The sequence below is a fragment of the Scylla paramamosain genome, chromosome 31, assembly GCF_035594125.1.
Source record: "Scylla paramamosain isolate STU-SP2022 chromosome 31, ASM3559412v1, whole genome shotgun sequence".
Taxonomy (NCBI): Eukaryota; Metazoa; Arthropoda; class Malacostraca; order Decapoda; family Portunidae; genus Scylla; species Scylla paramamosain.
The window spans coordinates 6,396,317-6,415,208 of NC_087181.1; the positions used below are offsets into that span (position 1 = coordinate 6,396,317).

At 40.9% G+C, this 18,892-nt stretch overlaps 1 long non-coding RNA gene across 1 annotated transcript; it reads left to right on the forward strand.

Annotated features, from left to right (window-relative positions):
• Window positions 1-9,937: 9,937 nt before the first annotated feature.
• Window positions 9,938-13,248, forward strand: LOC135116298 (uncharacterized). Its single transcript, XR_010276227.1, has 3 exons — window positions 9,938-10,342; window positions 10,952-11,098; window positions 12,450-13,248. It is a non-coding gene; the product is annotated as an uncharacterized LOC135116298 (long non-coding RNA).
• The last annotated feature ends 5,644 nt before the right edge of the window (window positions 13,249-18,892 follow it).

Sequence of the window (18,892 nt, forward strand, 5' to 3'; positions counted from 1 at the left end):
AGGCCATCATGATCAGGAGATACTTCTGTTACTCTTCCCAGTTTCCACTGGTTCCTTGCTAAATTCTGATCTTTGATGATAACTATGTCATTTACACTGAGATTCCTCTTTGGTGTTGTCCACTTATTTCTAAGTTGTAGGAATTGCACATACTCCCTTTTCCACATTATTATATTCAAGTTCTCCCTTCAAGAGTTTATGGATTCTAACTGACACCACTGCTGCTGCTAGTTCTAGTCTGGGAATTGTCATGGTTTTTAGAGGTGTGACACACGACTTTGCCATTACTAATGCACAATGAATTTGGCCAGTCTTGCTAATTAATCTAATATATGAGCACTGGCCATATCCCTCTTGACAGGCATCTGAAAAGTGATGGAGTTCAACCTTTTCTACTTCCCCAAAGTCATCAGGTTTGTAGCATCTAGGTACCTTTAACTGATCTAGTTTGTGCAGCTCATCCTTCCATTTTAACCATTTAGGTTTGACATAATCTGGCACTTCATCATCCCAATCAACTGCATTCTTACATAATTCTTGTAAAATTTGCTTTCCAGTCAGTATGAGAGGTGACACTAGACCTAATGGATCATATATAGAGCTCACTGTTGACAGAATGCCTCTCCTGGTGAGTGGCTTGTCTTTCAGCTTTATTCTAAATTGAAATGTGTCAGATTCTATGCACCACTCAACTCTCAAAGTTCTTTCTATAGGCAGTGTGTCTTCATTCTTACTAAAATCCAAACTTTTAATTCCATCTGCTCTCTCATAAGGAGAAATTGCAGCTAATACATCTTTGTTGTTTGACAAGAACTTATGAAGGTTAAAACTTCCCTTGTAACATAATTCTTTGCTTTGCTGAATAAGAGTGACAGCTTCATCCATTGTAGCTACTGACTTCAAACCATCATCAACATAAAAGTTGTTTCTTACAAACTTGGCTGCATCAGATCCACACCCGTAGTCATCTGCAGCTTTCTTAAGAGCAAAGTTGGCTACACTTGGAGATGAAGTAGCTCCACACAGGTGAGCTGTCATCCTGTATTCAGCTATTTCATTATTAAGGTCACCATTTTCCCACCGAAGGAATCTTAACATGTCTCTGTGTTCTGGGTTGACCTTCACTTGATGGTACATTACTTCTATATCACATACAAGTGCAATGCTTTCTTGCCTAAACCTACACAATACTCCAATAAGTTTGTTGGTAAGGTCTGGGCCTTGTAACAGGTGACTGTTTAATGACTGGTTCCTGTAGTTTGCACTACAGTCAAAGACAACTCTCAACTTCTTTGGCTTTCTCGGATGATAGACTCCATGATGTGGAATGTACCAGACCTTACCATCATTCCTGACTAAATCCTTTGTTGGTACAACCTCTGCATAACCTTTTGTAATCATATCATCCATGAACACTTTGTAATCACCTTCGTGTTGATTATCCTTCTCAAGTTTAGCTCTTAACTTCTTGAGTCTCTGCTCTGCTAATAGTTTGTTGTTTGGAAGCTTGACGTTATCATCTTTAAGAGGAAGGGGCAACTCATAATGGCTATCCTTCAGCTGATGTACTCCTTCTTTCATCTTACTCATAAACCTTTTATCTTCATATGATAATGAAGTGTCAGCTGACTTTCTATCACTGAAGTCAAGTTCAAACATATCTCTCACTTGAGAAGGATTAATCATCTCTTTGGTTTTAGTAGGAAACACTAAGAAATTAACCCTCTTTTCTTCATTGATTTCTACTTCTTGTGTCACTGTTCTGTAGACTACCATTGTATCCTCCAATGGACTTGAATGGGGTGAGATTCTACCTGAGGTTCACTAAATATTTGTCCATCTACTTCATTTGTCATCAATTCATTATCTCTATTGCAAGAAGAAGGTTCCTGTGGGTCATGGAATGTAACATATTTGTGAGGCATGGCATTGTCACTTTGTTGATTCGCAATTGCTTGTGCTTTCATTTCATTTTGTGACTCTATGTATTGTTGAAGATAACTTTGCTTCTCTACACTTTCATCATTACCTGGAAGCATTTTTACTTCTTCAACTAAGCTAAGAGCATTAAGTTCTGCACTAGCAACTGCTAAATCTCTCTCTTTCTTTTTCTTTGCAAACATTGCCTGGTCTCTAGCTAACTTAACTTCTGCCTCTGCTAAACTATCATGATATTCCATTTTCTTTCTAAGTCTGGCTACCTTTGCTGCTGCTTTTTGTTTTCTTTGTGCTGATGAACGTGATGAAGTAGATGAGACTCTAGAATGTCTAGACCGTTTGCTAGAACAAATTGATCCTTTGTCATTCTTTAACTCCTTTCTTTTACATTCTATACTTTCTAATATTTCATGGTGAACTTGTTGATTGTGTTCCAGCTCTTCATTTAGCTCCTCTGACCTTTCTGGCTCTAGTTCCACCAGCTTTGTGTATTCCACATAATACTGATGAAATGCCTCTATTACTTCACCTGACATGGGCTCTAATTCAAAGGGGCTAATTACAATTTTTAATCCTTTCTTAATTTTGCTGGTAACACTGCTCCATTTACGCTTACAGGACTCTGCTCTTCCTTTGGTTACACTGACTTGATATTCTCTTCCTTTGTCGGTCAGCACTCGCTCCCTGACACTAACTTCTTCAATACAAGTTTGATCCCTGTCCACTTGCTCACCCTCACCTTCCCTAAGGCCATCTACGGCATTAATTTCCTCAGTATCAGACATATCTAACAACTTAATTGTATCAATACTGAGACACTGAAAGAGCAATTTAAAATTACCACTCTTAATACTAGCTAATTGTGGGTAATTTTCACTTAGGCAACTCAATTCAGTGCACATACATAATATACTTTCTTGCCTGTGACCATGGGTTCTACAAAATGGTGGCGAGGCACAGTGGGTAGAAGGGAGTGGTTGTCGTCAAGGGTAGAGCTGACCCCGGGGCCTCAGAGGTCAACCTATAGGCTTACGTCAGCGTCCCCTCGTCCTGTGACTCACTCTTGCTACGGTTTCACATGGAGCCAATTTCTTGCTTGTAGGCCGAGTTCTTACTGTAGCCGCACCGGCTGGGCATCAATTGGCTCTCAGGTGATCTGTTTTACTGATCACACCCATCATCGTAGGGTCGAGGAAAGGCAGTTCTCCCTGACACGTTTATTGATGAGGTAGGCATGACCGTAAGAACTGCGAACAAGTTCTCGGTCTCAATTTCTTACAAAATAACATTATACACTGATATTAAACACTTTCAACATATTACAATATTCATTAACAATACATGCAATTGACTTGGCACTATGACAATCAGTTTTTACTACAAAATTAACAAAGTACACGAGACTTACCGTAGGTCAGTTGAAGTGTACTTCTAATTTTTCGAGGCAAATCACCTCTGCTGGTGCGGAGATTTCACATGAGAGAGAGAGTGCGTCACGTGCTGCCGGCAGACTTTAAAGCAAGGACTCGACATCCACATGATGAACCAATTAGGAAATTAAGTAACCTGTAGAGCTTAAGGTAGGGAGGGAGAGGAGGGCATGTGAAATCTCCGCACCAGCAGAGGTGATTTGCCTCGAAAAATTAGAAGTACACTTCAACTGACCTACGGTAAGTCTCGTGTACTTTGTTAATTTTACTTCGGCAAAATCACCTATCTGCTGGGCGGACATTTCCCATAAGGCTTTGAAGCCATGTGGATGACGAGGGAGGATGCAATAGTAGAGAGGAAAAGGAAATGCCCCACAAGAAACAGTACTATAACTATTATTCCATGGAAGGATCTTGTACATGAGACAATCATACAATTGGTGCATAAAATAAGGTACATTGCATCCAACTTAACCCAATCTACAAACAATGTTGAAATATGGTAACAGTTCACATCATAAGGTAAACCTAAGGTAATAGATACTAAATACTTAAAATATCCGTGTACTGCAACACTGGAGTGCAGCAACAAACCCAAATCATGTCTTATTCTAGCACTGCATCCTGAAAGAGGTCAGAAGCAGCCACAATGTTCTTATTATAATATTTTGCAAAGGTAGATTCCCTAGACCAGCCCACCTTAGCCATAATGCATGCGACAGGGACAGCCGCCACTCCAGCTTTTGAAGCTGCTGCTGGCCGCACACTACCAGCGGAAAACTTTGAGATGTCTATGCCGGACATGCGGAGAATGGTCCTGACCCAACGGGCAATAGTGTCTTTGGAAACTGATTTGTGGGGTTTTATGAAGCTAATGAGGAGCCTGGCATCAGTGTGCATCTCATCCTGTCTAAGCTCTTTAGTCACATCAATGTACCTCAGGAGAGTGCTACAGACACATAATCGTGGATCCTTAGGGTAACGATGGAATGTGACCCTGTTGATGTTAAAAATTTGATCTGGATTGTTTAAGAGTGCCCCCCAACTGTACTGAAATGGAGTGTTCATTAATGAGCATGTCTCTGATTAACAGTAGTTGTAAAGTTTGAATTCTGGCAGCTTGAGTTAAGGCCATCATCATAACCAATTTTAGCGTTAATTCTTTAAGGGTTAATGCATGTAAGGGGAACATGGACCTTAGTTGCTTTAAGACAGGTTGGATGTCCCAAGTGTCAGTGTACCTGGGCTGAGGAGTTCTAAGATTGAAAACCCCTCTCATGAATCGGATGACCAAAGGGTGATTTCCTGCCCTGCATCCGTCCACCACAATGCCGAGAGAAGACAGGGCACCCCTCGCAGTGTTCACACACTCATAACCCACACCCCTGTCAAAGGTTTCCGTCAAAAAATTTACAATGTGACCTACAGTTGGAGAAGTGGGATCGACATTCCGTCTACCACAAAACAACGACCACCTCTGGACATGTGGGCGGTATTGCCTCTCAGTACCTGGTTTCCAGGAGGCAAGTATGATGTCCGCAGCAGCCGGCGAAACTCCTCGTTTCTGCAAGTTTTCCCTGACAGAAGGCATGCCATGAGCCTCGTGTGGGACATGATGGGGTGTGGATCTGTTGTGGACGGGTGTGTTAGAACATTCCTCCTGTTCGTTATCAAACGTGGGAAGTCTATTAGCAACTGGAGCAGCATGCCCATCCAAAACTGGGATGGCCACAGAGGAACCACCATCCAGCCTCGTGCTAGCTCCGCACGTAACTTCTGAAGGCACCTAGCAATTAATGAGAATGGGGGGAAAATGTAAGACAAATCAAAGTTTGACCAGTCCAAGGAAAAAGCATCAAAATATTTAGCCTCCGGATCTGGCAACCACGAACAGAATGTATTAACCTGTTTGGTGAAAAGCCGAGGTCCCTCAGAAATGCCATTAGGGAGGCAGGTGAATTGATAGATAACACCTTGCCATGTAAAACATAAAAATCGTTGTTGCTCATCTGCAACCCTAACAGAATAATAAGCATGCCTGAGATCGACAGAAGCCAAAAAATCACCCTGGTTGATGAGCCTGATGGCCTGTTCAAAATTTTCCATTTTAAAATGTTTATATGATATGTATTTGTTTAACCTCTCCAAGTTAAGAACCAGGCGAAATTCCCCGTTTTTCTTTTCTCGCAAAAAAAAAAAAAAATAGGGGAGATAACCTGCTGAGTTTGTTTGTGTGTGACTTTAATGACTTTAAGCTGTAAAAGTTTTTTGATCTCTCCAGAAATTATCCCCTGTTGCACAGTGTTGAACCTGTATTCCAAATCATTAAAAAATAAAGGATGAACACTATCGACATCAATATCAAGGTGGCAATGCTGAACAATATCCAAAATGACAGGGTCACTGGTAATTTTACGCCACTCATGCAGGAAAGAGTGTAGTCTGCCAGCTTCAAAACATGCACTTGCCTGTAAGTTTACTGGGGCTGCCTGCTGCGGCCGCCCCGGCCCTTGGAGTTTTTTGGCTCCACATCCTGACGAGTGGAAGGCAGTCGTGGGGCAGCCCTGGAGCCATACCTCTGTTGCCCCGTAGGGTTGGAACCTGGCGTAATATCCCCTACTAGCAGGCTTGTTCCAATATCCACCAGGGCGTTTACCTGCGAACTTGCTAGTAAAGGCAGGCTTTTTCTGCAAGAACTTACTCCGCAGTTTCTCCGCTTCCTCAATTTGTCTGGCAGACTGGGACACATCGTCACCGAACAGAAAACGAGTAATTGGCACCTTATCTGAACAAAGATGAGCATATTTATAGTTTATCTCGCGTTTCATGACAAAACGCCTGGCCAAATTGTTCCTGTGATTGGCATTGCCTAGCAATGCCAATGCACCATTTAGCATGCTCACCTCATGTGCCAACTTGGGGTTACCTTCCTGTTCAGCCAAATCATCCAGCGCCACTAAGGATTTGGTGATAATGGTTGAAGCCCGCAGGATGTCCTTATTTACCTCCTTCAAGCGGAAGTCTGTCTTCCTGGCATCCAGCTTCAGGGCCTCCAACACCTGTGGGTTGCATTCCACTGGCGCAAGAGCATGGCAGTTATTAGGCCTCTTGACAACATCGTCCTCACACATGGCCTTGTAGTCCTCCTCTCTCATACCATTATCAAAGAGAAAGTTTACCATCTCTGCCACTCTATTGTCAATGTCAGCAACCACCGTGTCAGAAGGACCAAAGGCCTTAGTGCCCTGAATTAAGGTGCTGTCAGCAGGGGCGGCAGGCATTGACACTGCCTCATCCTCACTCATCCTGGCCGAGAAACCAGAAAAAGTGGCAGAACAAGGAGGCGACAAACCCCAGCCCCCCAGAGTACTGTCCTCCACAGTCACCTGCGCCGACCCAGTAGGGGGTGGTAGTTGCCGTCTGTCTGCCTTCAAGGCCTCCACTTCACCCCGCAAATCAGCCAAGGCGTCCAACACAATTGACCAAGGGGGAGGAGCAGGAGAAGTGCCGCGGGAACCACGTGCGTCAGCACTGTTACGTAATCTCACTCAACCATGCCTCCTACTCAAGCGACGAGATGAATGATCCCTGTGCCTGTCGTCGAACAGTGGACCCAGGGAGAGGAGAAGGCCCACAGAAGGCACGTGGGGCAGGAGGGGAAGGGGATCGAGAGGCAGAGGACGCTTCACCAGACTCCGACATGGCTGCCGCACTGCGATAAGGAGAACAAAGCCGTAAGCTTCCCACACAGTTCCATCGTCAGTGGAGACCGATATACCAATAATACAACTCGCCCCAAAAACGGGTAACGAAGTTGAAGGCACTGTACCTGCGTAACAAGTATCGTGGCCTTATCTGAAAGAAAACAGCAAAAACTTGGAAGTCCGTATGACCCAGAATGACTGTGTCTGCCCGACGAGGCGATCAGCAAACAACTGCCGGCAGCACGTGACGCACTCTCTCTCTCATGGGAAATGTCCGCCCAGCAGATAGGTGATTTTGCTGAAGTAAAATTAAAGTATTTACCTTGGTCACCATCCTGCCCGTCTTTGTCTGAGCGCGACTTGGCCGTGAGTGATGCCCGCAGGCGACTAGCAGGTTAACCCCACACTACCAACAAGTGAGCATCGGCTTCGGTGCTTAATATAGCATTAAATACTGATACTTACACATATTACACGTTTTCATGCAAATAGAAAACCATTGAACATTTCACTTATATATGCCGAGGAATAATGACATGAGGTACATACGCTTTACATACAGTAACATTACATCTCTAGCTATCTTCTACTGCTATTTTCATGCTAACTGCTCTTCTGATTTTGCTCACTGCATGCCTCTCTTCCTCCTGTGGACTTGCTACATAAGAGTTTCTTATTTCTCTCACACCTATTCTGTCCACCTCTCTAATGCAAGAGTTAACCAGTATTTTCAATCATTCACCCCTTTGTCTGGTAAACTCTGGAACTTCCTGCCTGCTTCTGTATTTCCACCTTCTTATGACTTGAATTCCTTTAAGAGAGAGGTCTCAACACCTCAACCTGCTAGAGGTGGCCAAAGTGGTGATGCAGGGCTTCCACCACGGTGCTGTATAATGCCCTATGGGCCAGCATCAGGTGCCCCAGGACTTCTACTGTATATATACCCGGGCAGGAGATTTTCTAACATACAGGTTTCATTAAATGAGATGGCTATTTCAGCATTTATTAACTTCTTTAAGATATTTTCTTTATATCTTATGATTTTCCTTTTCTCTTTTGTAATTTGGTTTATGACTTCACTGAAGCTGGTAATTTTTCACTAGATCACAATTTCAGGTTTCTTAATCCTTCTTCAGTAGTAGTGTGTTGTAGCCAAGGTGGGTATGGTTGTAGCCACTGCATGGCCAAATATTTATTCAGTGGCTCATGGGTTTACCCTGGCTCACAAGCATCACTGATTGGCTGACTGCTCACTGCTGCTGGACTCATTATACAGTGGCTGTGATTGGCTGTTTCTTTTCATGCTTGGCGGGGCTTGAAGGATGTCAGCTTGTACATTGAATTCAGGGCTGGATTCTCTGATGTACAAGGCTTCTAGTATTGCAAGACACTTTGCATCAGTACACGTCCACAATTTTGGTATTCTCTTCTAGACATCGTCTTGTGATCTTGATGATGTGTTGCTGCTGTAAGTGTTTCTTAGGGGCCGGATGATAGGTGGCAGGTGAGGCATCAAGACAGCTTCATTGTCATCATGCCAATGTAGGATGAAGGGAGGGCTTCACTGTTTCCTCAATTGCAAGTGAACCTACATATAAAATGGGACTTTTGGGTTGTCTCTGTTTCCATGAGGGGATTGTTTCTGAGCAGGAGGTGGCTGGTATTCTTATTCTTATAGTATATTTGGAGGTTAATTTTTCTTTCCAGGTCAGTGGGCTTCATGTTTCTTTTTGCTATTTGTATGATAATCCTCTCTTCTTTGTATGCAGTAGAGAAGGCACAGTAAAATATGTTGATGTTGGGTTTTCTTGCATCTTCAGAGGAGCAGGAGCTATGCTACTTATCAGTGATCTTTTTAGTGAGGCAGATGATATTCTTTTCACTGAAGCCATTGTTAATCAATACTTGCAATACCTTTTCTATTTCTTTATGTACTTGCTGCCAAATATTGCAGTGTGTGAATGCCCTGAGGATGTAGGCATCAATGGTAGAGCCCTTGTATCTGTCAGGACATTTGTGCTTTCCATTAAGACAGTGTCTGGGATTAGTAAGTTTGGTGTATACTTCTGTATTAAAGGATTCTTGCTGCTGTATATATGTACATATATGGTAGCCAATCCTGTGCTCAACATTTCAACAAAGACAGTTGAAACCACATACAAAGTAAGTCAAGTAATCTATTATGAATTTATGAGCTTCATCTGCTAGGCTGCATCTGCTAGGCACAACACATCTCTTCACTACTATATAGCTGGTAAAGATTTGTTTTGTTTACTGATCATATTAAATAAATTTCACTTTTGAATCCATGAGTTACTACTGGCCTTTTCTATCACGTTTGTATATCTGAATTTTTTTTATTTAAGAATTTTGATCCCAGTGTTTAGGTCAACAGAACTTGATCTATACTCAAGAAAATACAGTTTATATATATTTAGTGCATGATACAGTGACATACACTATTCATACCAGAAAATATGATACTAGTGCTTCTGTTGGTAGCCATGGAGATCATTTTTCATTAAAGAAGCCTGCCACCATCCACTTTCGTTTCAGCCATGAAGAAAGCAGGATGGAGTCCCAACCGCAGCAGGCTGTCTCCAGCAATGACACCCTGGTGCTGGTGGGGCAAAGGGCCAGCCCTATAAATTCCCTAGAGCGTGAGCACCTCTCTAAGCTTGTACGGAATGAAATTATCTTAGCCAATGAGAGCACAGATGGGAAAGTCATGGCCATGAAAAAATTAGCATGGGAGAGGGTTGCCCTCCATTTTAATGCAGCTGGATATTGTGAGAAGAGAACAGTATATCAGCTGCAAAAAGTATGGGAGTGCATTAAAGGAAAGTAAGTATGTGCATGCGATAGACCTAATTGAATATAGGAAAAGAACCCCATAGGGCTAGTCAGTGCTCCATATTGTTCAGGACAGAGCTTTGCAGATTTAAGTTAGTGTATCATAAGGCTAAAAGCTATGTCTGATTTTGATATTTATCATGAATAATAGATATTATTTTGACTTGATGCAAGTTGAAGTGAAAAGAAAATACAATACAATAATCCCATAACAATGAAATACCTTTTTCTTATTTATTTATTTTTTTTAATGCAGGGCTAAACATAAACATGCTAATGTCAAATGTAAATCATGTAAAACTGGTAGTGGTGCAGCTCCTCCTCCCATCCCTGAAGCAAGTGCCAATAAGGTGCTCACCATTCCAGGCACATAAACTGATGACCTTGGCTGTGATTTTGACAGTGATGCTGTCAGATGTAAGCTTACAGTTGTTTCTTTATTTGAATAATTTTTTACTTATACTGGATAGTTTGAGATGCATTATTGTTTATAGTGAATTATTAAAACTGCATTTAAGTGGATTAACAGCACTGTAAGTTTGGTCTGCTGTTTTCTTGGTTACTGGAGTTTCCATATGGATCTCCACATCTGTCATGGAGATTCAAATTGTATTGTTACAGACACTCATTTCTACATTTTCATTTGCACCCACATGTTAATTCTATAATACATTGAATATTAACTATGAATATCTGCTCCCACCAATTATGCAATCATTGACTGCTGTTGTGGTGTAGCAGTTAGGACCAATAAAAAATTCTAGGTTGGGCTTAGTGCTCACTTTTATTTGTCTGATCATGTTACATGCAGTTTGAATATCTTTTCACTGATTTCATCTTTAGCCAAGAGACATTCTGCGATGTTATCAGTCATCTTACATATGTATTCCTTCATACTGCCAACACATTCAAATGCTGATATGTATGAATTTAGTTATCCAGAATTAGTTTGTATTATTGTTACCTAAGATTACTTGTATTTTTGCAACTACCATTACCTTTACATTAATTTGCTTCTGATTGCAGCTGTCCAGAGAAAAGAAGCAGTGCATCCTGTAACTTCATATAAGGAGATCATACCACAGGAAGAGTAGGTGCTAGCTACATGTGGGTACTCCAGTATCTGGATGCACCACCTCCAAATCCTTGGAGATGCCAACATCTTTACCCAAAGTTAGTGTACAGAATCGTGCATTATTACTTTTTACAGAATGAATATCATTGTACAATAAGGTCCCAGTTTATATCAAAGTTAGATCCATGGAACATGACAAGCCAGTTTTGACTACCACCTGAGTTTATGTACTTTTCATTCTTGTCATCAAAGTAGATATATTGTGGTATTTTCAACAATTTAATATGTCTTTCATTTATATAAGTATGATCTCATGATATACTGTAATGTACAGTGAGATAAGATTATATAAAATGAAGTAGTAAGAATGCATGAGAGAGAGAGAGAGAGAGAGAGAGAGAGAGAGAGAGAGAGAGAGAGAGAGAGAGAGAGAGAGAGAGAGAGAGAGAGAGAGAGAGAGAGAGAGAGAGAGAGAGAGAGAGAGAGAGAGAGAGAGAGAGAGAGAGAGAGAGAGAGAGAGAGAGAGAGAGAGAGAGAGAGAGAGAGAGAGAGAGAGAGAGAGAGAGAGAGAGAGAGAGAGACTGACTGACTGACTGACTTAGATGCATCCTGGTCACGTACATATTCAGCCTGAAACTCGTAAGAGATTTATCTGCGCAATTACCTAATTTTACACTATAAATTTCCTTACTTCCCCTTTTCCATTAAATTTGAGACTAAGTATTTAGAAGAATTTCTCTTGACAGTGAAGTAATCAGTATTCATCTAGTCTCTCTAATTTAATCAGTAGAATTTTTAGAATTAAAGACCGCATGGGGAACAGTGTGTGGGTGGGTGTCCATGTGTGTGTGTGTGTGTGTGTGTGTGTGTGTGTGTGTGTGTGTGTGTGTGTGTGTGTGTGTGTGTGTGTGTGTGTGTGTGTGTGTGTGTGTGTGTGTGTCACACTGCCCCCACTTCCTTGTACCCCCTCCCCTTAGTGGCAGAGGGAGAGGTGCGTTTTCCACAGTCACTACCCAGCACTTGAATGGAACAAACATACTGAGACATGTTCTAATATTTGACAGAGACTAGGAAGGGATAACAGTTAGTTGGTTTTAGTTGCCTTTAAGGGGATAAATGAGTCATTACCGGTCCATTTATATAGAATAGGAGTCTCCAAAGTAGTCTACCAGAGACTACTTTGGAGACTCCTATACTCTGGGTATGGTGTGTGTATAATACACACCATACCCAGGGAAGTGACTCCTTGGCTGCACGAGTGTGCAGGCCAAGCTCTCACAGTGAACAGTGAATGACCCTCCTGTGTGTTTGTGGGCGCTCTTTTGTAGTAGTTTCTTGTATCCCTTGTTAGTGACCCTGTTATGTTCTAAATGCTACTGCTGCCTGATGCAATTCAGCTGCAGAGGACTTGAGTAATTAGCCATGTAGTGAACTTTACTCCCTCCTCAGGTCCTGATAAGGCCTGGCATCCAGGGGGCAGTAAACGACACTACTCGGCTTGAGGCCATAACATGCCGTTGGACAGTGGGAGGATTCGTCACAGAGAGTGGATGTGCATTTACACAATTTACACATGACCCTGTTCAGTGGCAAGACCACCAAATGAACAACCCATACACCCAAGTGCCACCAACAGCACTGTGATGGCACCCACTGTCACCAGCACAACAGATGGCAAAAGTTGGCATATTATCAGATAACATATTTTTTACTTTAAAAGAAAAGTTGCAGTTAAAGTGATGTAATGCTACATAGATAATGAAGAAAATTTGTACAATCTCCTTTTCATATATCCCTCTCTACATCCTCCAGCCAGAGAGGAGGAAAATCTAATACAATAATAATGATAATTAACAACAACTAGCCATAACAAAAGCCTTCCAATTTAGTTTTATTGACAGAATAAAATGCTTTTGTCTTCAGTGTTCTGCTGTCCACCACACTATAGCATGTCGCCACTGTTGTGGTGGGTCACAAGGCACAGCCAGTCATCTGCCACACTACTCGTGCAGGCTTTCTAACTCACCCTGCCAACATACATTTTCTTCCTTGATATTAACATGCACATGCATTTTCATTAATCTCACAATAAGATTTAATTCTTCAAAATTTTGTTACAGGTCACAGGATATTTAAAACCAGTCAGCTGTGACGCTGCTCACACATGTTCACCTACCTCCTCAGTCATTCATCCTGCCAACATAAATAAAACTCTTAACATTAACATTCATGTACATTTTTATTAATCTTACAATAAGATTTGAATTATAGTAAACTTTATTACTGCTAGATTATATCAATCATTTACAAATGTTAAAGAAAAATACCAGTTGCATTCCTATCTTTAACATAAATAAAAATAATTAGTAGAATCTCTGACTAATCAAGGAAAAGTTGAATTGATGTAGCACATACCTGCTTTTGTGTTGAAGTTGGAGTCAGAATTGCCTCTAGAGATTCTGGGTCTAAATCTAAACTTCAAGCTGGTGTTGAATCTCAGAATTTAGATGATTCTCAGGAAGGGGATGATTCCTTAGATGGAGAATAGAATTTGGGATATGGTTGAGGCATAGTTGCTGTATTTAAAGATTGCTTGGCAGCATAATGCTTCATCTTGTAGATTTGCCACCAACTAGATACCACATATTCCATTCCTTTGTAAGCTAGCAAAACATTCAGTGTTGGGATCCTGTTCTTCAGATTCATCTGTTATTTTCTTCAGGGATTCTAAAGGATATGCCACTTTTAGTGTGAACTGTTGCAGTGGTCCTGCCTCATTTTTATCATCCTCCGCCTGTTTCCCCACTGCCATCAGATCTTCATTGCTCAATTCCTTATCTTCATATTCGAGAAGCTCATTTATGTCAGTTTAATTGATGTCAAGATTTAAGTTATTTCCAAGTATACACAGCTACACTTAGCCTCATGTACACTTTCATAATCAAATCCTTCAAAATCTCTAAGATTAGGGCACACATTTTCCATGCACCAATCCTGTTTGACCATGTCACTTTAGACCAAGACTTTCCTCTTTTTTTCATACCACTGTAAAAATTGCAATCTTTCCAGAAATCCATGAGATTTTTTTTTTCCCTCCATTTTCAGTTGCACTGATTTATGAACATGACATAAGCTGAAACCGACATAACTTGAGACCTTACTATAGACATACACTGATAAGGAAAAGCATTGTTATTGTTACTGTTGTGCTAAAATTAACCTGATTATGGGATATTTAGTTTTAGTAATCCTGGCTTTCATTATCTTGCTTGGCAGAGCCAGCTGACAAACACACCTGTGCTCCAAGAGCCATCAACATCCCAACACAATGTATCCAAAGGACCAGAGGATGATGCCAAAATAACTTATGAGTATTGAGTTTATTGAACCTTGATGAAATTTGTTATTTAAACTTTATATTTCATGTATATATTACATTCATATAAATGAGTACCAATTAACACCCTTTGTGACTGCTGGCATCTAGCCATATATCTATATCAATCTCTTCTTCATCTTTCCCTCCTGTTTCAATCTGAAGACACCACTGCCATCTCATCTACTATTTCTAAAGCTGAACTCTGTTCAAACCTTTTGCTAAAAACTGTACTCTTGATGATTCTGAATTTGTTCCTCCCTTTCCTCCACCATCCTACTATTTCATACCTCTTATCAAGATTCATGCTGGCTGTAATCCATGGAAAGTGTTTGGACCTGATGGCATATTTCCAATTGTTCTCTAAAACTGTGCCTCTGTGTTTCCACCTTGCCTGGTCAAACTCTCTCACCATCTACCTTTCTCTTTTTGCTGGAAATTTGCCAACATTCAGCCTGTTCCTAAAACAGGTCACTGATCTAACCCTTCAAACTATTATCTTATTACTTTAATTCTCTGCTCTTCTAAAGTTTTCTAATCTATGCTTAACAGGAAGATTTTTAAACAACCATTGTTTCCATTCTACCAGTGATCTTCTGGTTTTTCTAACTCAGCCTGTTTTAGGAATTTTGGTGAAACTGTTGCTTTAGACATATCAAAAGCATTTGATAAAGTCTAGCTTAAAGTTTTAATTTCAAAACTGTCCCCATACACCTTCTATCTGTCTCTGTACCTTCATCTCAAGTTTCCTATCAGACTATTCTACTGTTGCAGTCATTGTTCTTCAGTGTGTTAATAGTGGTGTTCTTCAAGGCTCTGTTCTGTCATCCACTCTTATTCTATTACTAATCAATTATCTTAGCCAAACCTGTTGTCCTATCCACTCCTATGCTAATGATATTACTCTACACTATTCCTCATTTTTTCTTAGACATCCAACCCTTCAGGAATTAGGTAATTCATGTAGGGAAGCCACGGAACACCTTGACTTTGGCTGAGTAAATTTAATGGTATTTAGTGCCTCAAAACCCAATCCTTCTATTTATCATGACAATACACCCAAAGTTGGAGCATGCCACATTCTTATGGTCTCCACATAGGAAGAAAAATAGAAGGAAATTGGATAGAATATAGAGGACAGCAATGAAAATGGTCCCAGAACTGGAGAAGAAGACTTATGAAGAGAGACTGCAAGAAATGAGATTAACAGCATTGGAAGAGAAAGCAGAATGGGAAGACTTGATAATAATGTACAAATTAATAAACCATATGGAAAATATAGATGGACAAGTTTTGGAGATGCTTGTAAATGAGGGAACAAGATGTATGAGAGGACATACAAAAAAGATTAAGAGTAAATATTTCAGTTTCCTGAGTTGAAGCACTGATCCTTGGAATAGATTAAGTGAGGAAGTGGTTACAGCTATCAGTGTGAGCAAATTTAAAGAGAAATTGGATAAATGTAGATATGGAGACAGGACAAATGAGCTTTAGTTCAGACCTTGTACAATACAACAAGGTAAATACCAGAGCTGGGCACTCTGGTAAATACCAGAGCAGGTCACTTCAGCAATTGCAGGTCATTTTTGTTTGTGGATTTGCATTTGTGGCAAAATCCCCACAAATTTACTTTCGCAAATACAAACATACCCACAAACCACATGCAAGCTGAAACTTGTTTTGGGTTGCCAAAACTTGCCATATCTGAACTGTCAAGTTGGCAACTAGAAGCTTTTAGATCAGGCCTAATGTTGCCAACTTAGCACTTTTGACGCTAAATATAGCGATTTTCATAATAATCTAACACCAAAGATTTACGTTTTTTATTCCATAACTAGCCTCCTTTTTTGTTCTATTTAGTGCCATACTTCAAAATATTCACCTGCAATTTAGCGCCTTTTTTTTCTTATGCTGGTGCCTTGCAAAATTTTTTGTTGGCAACTCTGCATTGTTGCTGCTGCCCTGCACACGCCTCCTTCAATCCTTCTCCACACTTCCAGCCAGTCTGCTGTGTCAACTCTATTGTTATAGTGAACATTTTCGGTGCCTTAAGTAAGTTAAATTTTTTGCATTTATATTATCAATTTAAATATTACTGTGACTCAGTGAGTGTCCTGAATTAATAGTATAGTTCATCAAATGTGACAAAAGCCTTGTCAAGGACCTTTCTTAATCCATTTTTTACTGTTCCTATTAACCTTTCCCGTATGGCACCAAACCAGGGGTTCAAGCTTGGATGAATTTCCATTCACAATTAACTGAGGTCAAATAATTGTTTATCTGAGAGTCTAGCATAATTTTCTTGATGTAACTGGCAGCAGTGATGAGTGATGAAGGTTGTTACATTGTCACTTAATATAAGTTGTGGTTGACCCTGTCTGCTTGTGAACCATCTAAAGGCACTGAGGAAGTTTTGACTTTTTAAATACAATACCAGTTCTAAATATATGGGTGTAGTGGTAGTTTTTTTTTTTTCATGTAGGAAGGACACTGGCCAAGGGCAACAAAAATCCAATAAAAAATATGCCCACTGAAATGCCAGTCCCATAAAAGGGTCAAAGCAGTGGTCAAAAATTGATGAATAAGTGTCTTGAAACCTCCCTCTTGAAGGAATTTAAGTCATAGGAAGGTGGAAATACAGAAGCAGGCAGGGAGTTCCAGAGTTTACCAGAGAAAGGGATGAATGATTGAGAATACTGGTTAACTCTTGCATTAGAGAGGTGGACAGAATAGGGGTGAGAGAAAAAAGAAAGTCTTGTGCAGCGAGGCCGCAGGAGGAGGGGAGGCATGCAGTTAACAAGATCAGAAGAGCAGTTAGCATGAAAATAGCGGTAGAAGACAGCTAGATATGCAACATTGCGGTGATAAGAGAGAGGCTGAAGACAGTCAGTTAGAGGCAAGGAGTTGATGAGACGAAAAGCTTTTGATTCCACCCTGTCTAGAAGAGCAGTATGAGTGGAACCCCCCAGACATGTGAAGCATACTCCATACATGAACGGATAAGGCCCTTGTACAGAGTTAGCAGCTGGGGAATGAGAAAAACTGGCGGAGACGTCTCAGAACACCTAACTTCATAGAACCTGTTTTAGCTAGAGATGAGATATGAGGTTTCCAGTTCAGATTATAAGTAAAGGACAGACCGAGGATGTTCAGTGTAGAAGAGGGGAACAGTTGGGTGTCATTGAAGAGGGGATAGTTGTCTGGAAGGTTGTGTCGAGTTGATAGATGGAGGAATTGAGTTTTTGAGGCATTGAACAATACCAAGTTTGCTCTGCCCCAATCAGAAATTTTAGAAAGATCAGAAGTCAAGCGTTCTGTGGCTTCCCTGCATAAAATGTTCACCTCCTGAAGGGTTGGACGTCTATTAAAAGACGTGGCAAAGTGCAGGGTGGTATCATCATTATAGGAGTGGATAGGACAAGAAGTTTGGTTTAGAAGATCATTAATGAATAATAAGAAGAGAGTGGGTGACAGGACAGAACCCTGAGGAACACCACTGTTAATAGGAGAATTAGGAGAAGAACAGTGACTGTCTACCACAGCAGCAAAAGAATGGTCAGAAAGGAAACTTGAGATGAAGTTACAGAGGGAAGGATTGAAACTGTAGGAGGGTGGTTTGGAAATCAAAGCTTTGTGCCAGACTCTATCAAAAACTTTTGATATGTCCAAGGCAACAGCAAAAGTTTCACCAAAATCTCTAAAAGAGGATGACCAAGACTCAGTAAGGAAAGCCAGAAGATCACCATACTGGCGATCAGATAGAAGGTTGTGAAGTGATAGATGTTTAAGAATCTTCCTGTTGAGGATAGATTAAAAAACTTTAGATAGGCAGGAAAATAAAGCAATAGGATGGTAGTTTGAGGGATTAGAACAGTCACCCTTTTTAGGAAAAGGTTGAATGTAAGCAAACTTCCAGCAAGAAGGAAAGGTAGACGTTGACAGACAGAGCTGAAAGGGTTTGACTAGGCAAGGTGCAAGCATGGAGGCACAGTTTCAGAGAACAATAGGAGGGACCCCATCAGGTCCATAAGCCTTCTGAGGATTTAGGACAGCAAGGGCATGGAAAACATCATTGCAAAGAATTTTAACAGGTGGCATGAAGTAGTCAGAGGGTGAAGGAGAGGGAGGAACAAGCCCAGAATTGTCCAAGGTAGCGTTTTCAGCGAAGGTTTGAGCGAAGAGTTCAGTTTTAGAAATAGATGTGATAGCAGTGGTGCCATCTGGTTGAAATAGAGGAGGGAAAGAAGAAGCAAAGTTATTGGAGATATTTTTGGCTAGGGGCCAGACGTCATGAGGGGAGTTAGATCTTGAAAGGTTTTGACACTTTTTGTTAATGAAGGAGTTTTTGGCTAGTTGGAGAACAGGCTTGGCATGGTTCTAGGCAGAAATATAAAGTGCATGAGATTCTGGTGATGGAAGGCTTAAGTACCTTTTGTGGGCCACCTCTCTATCATGTATAGCATGAGAACAAGCTGTGTTAAACCAAGGATTAGAAGGTTTAGGACGAGAAAAAGGG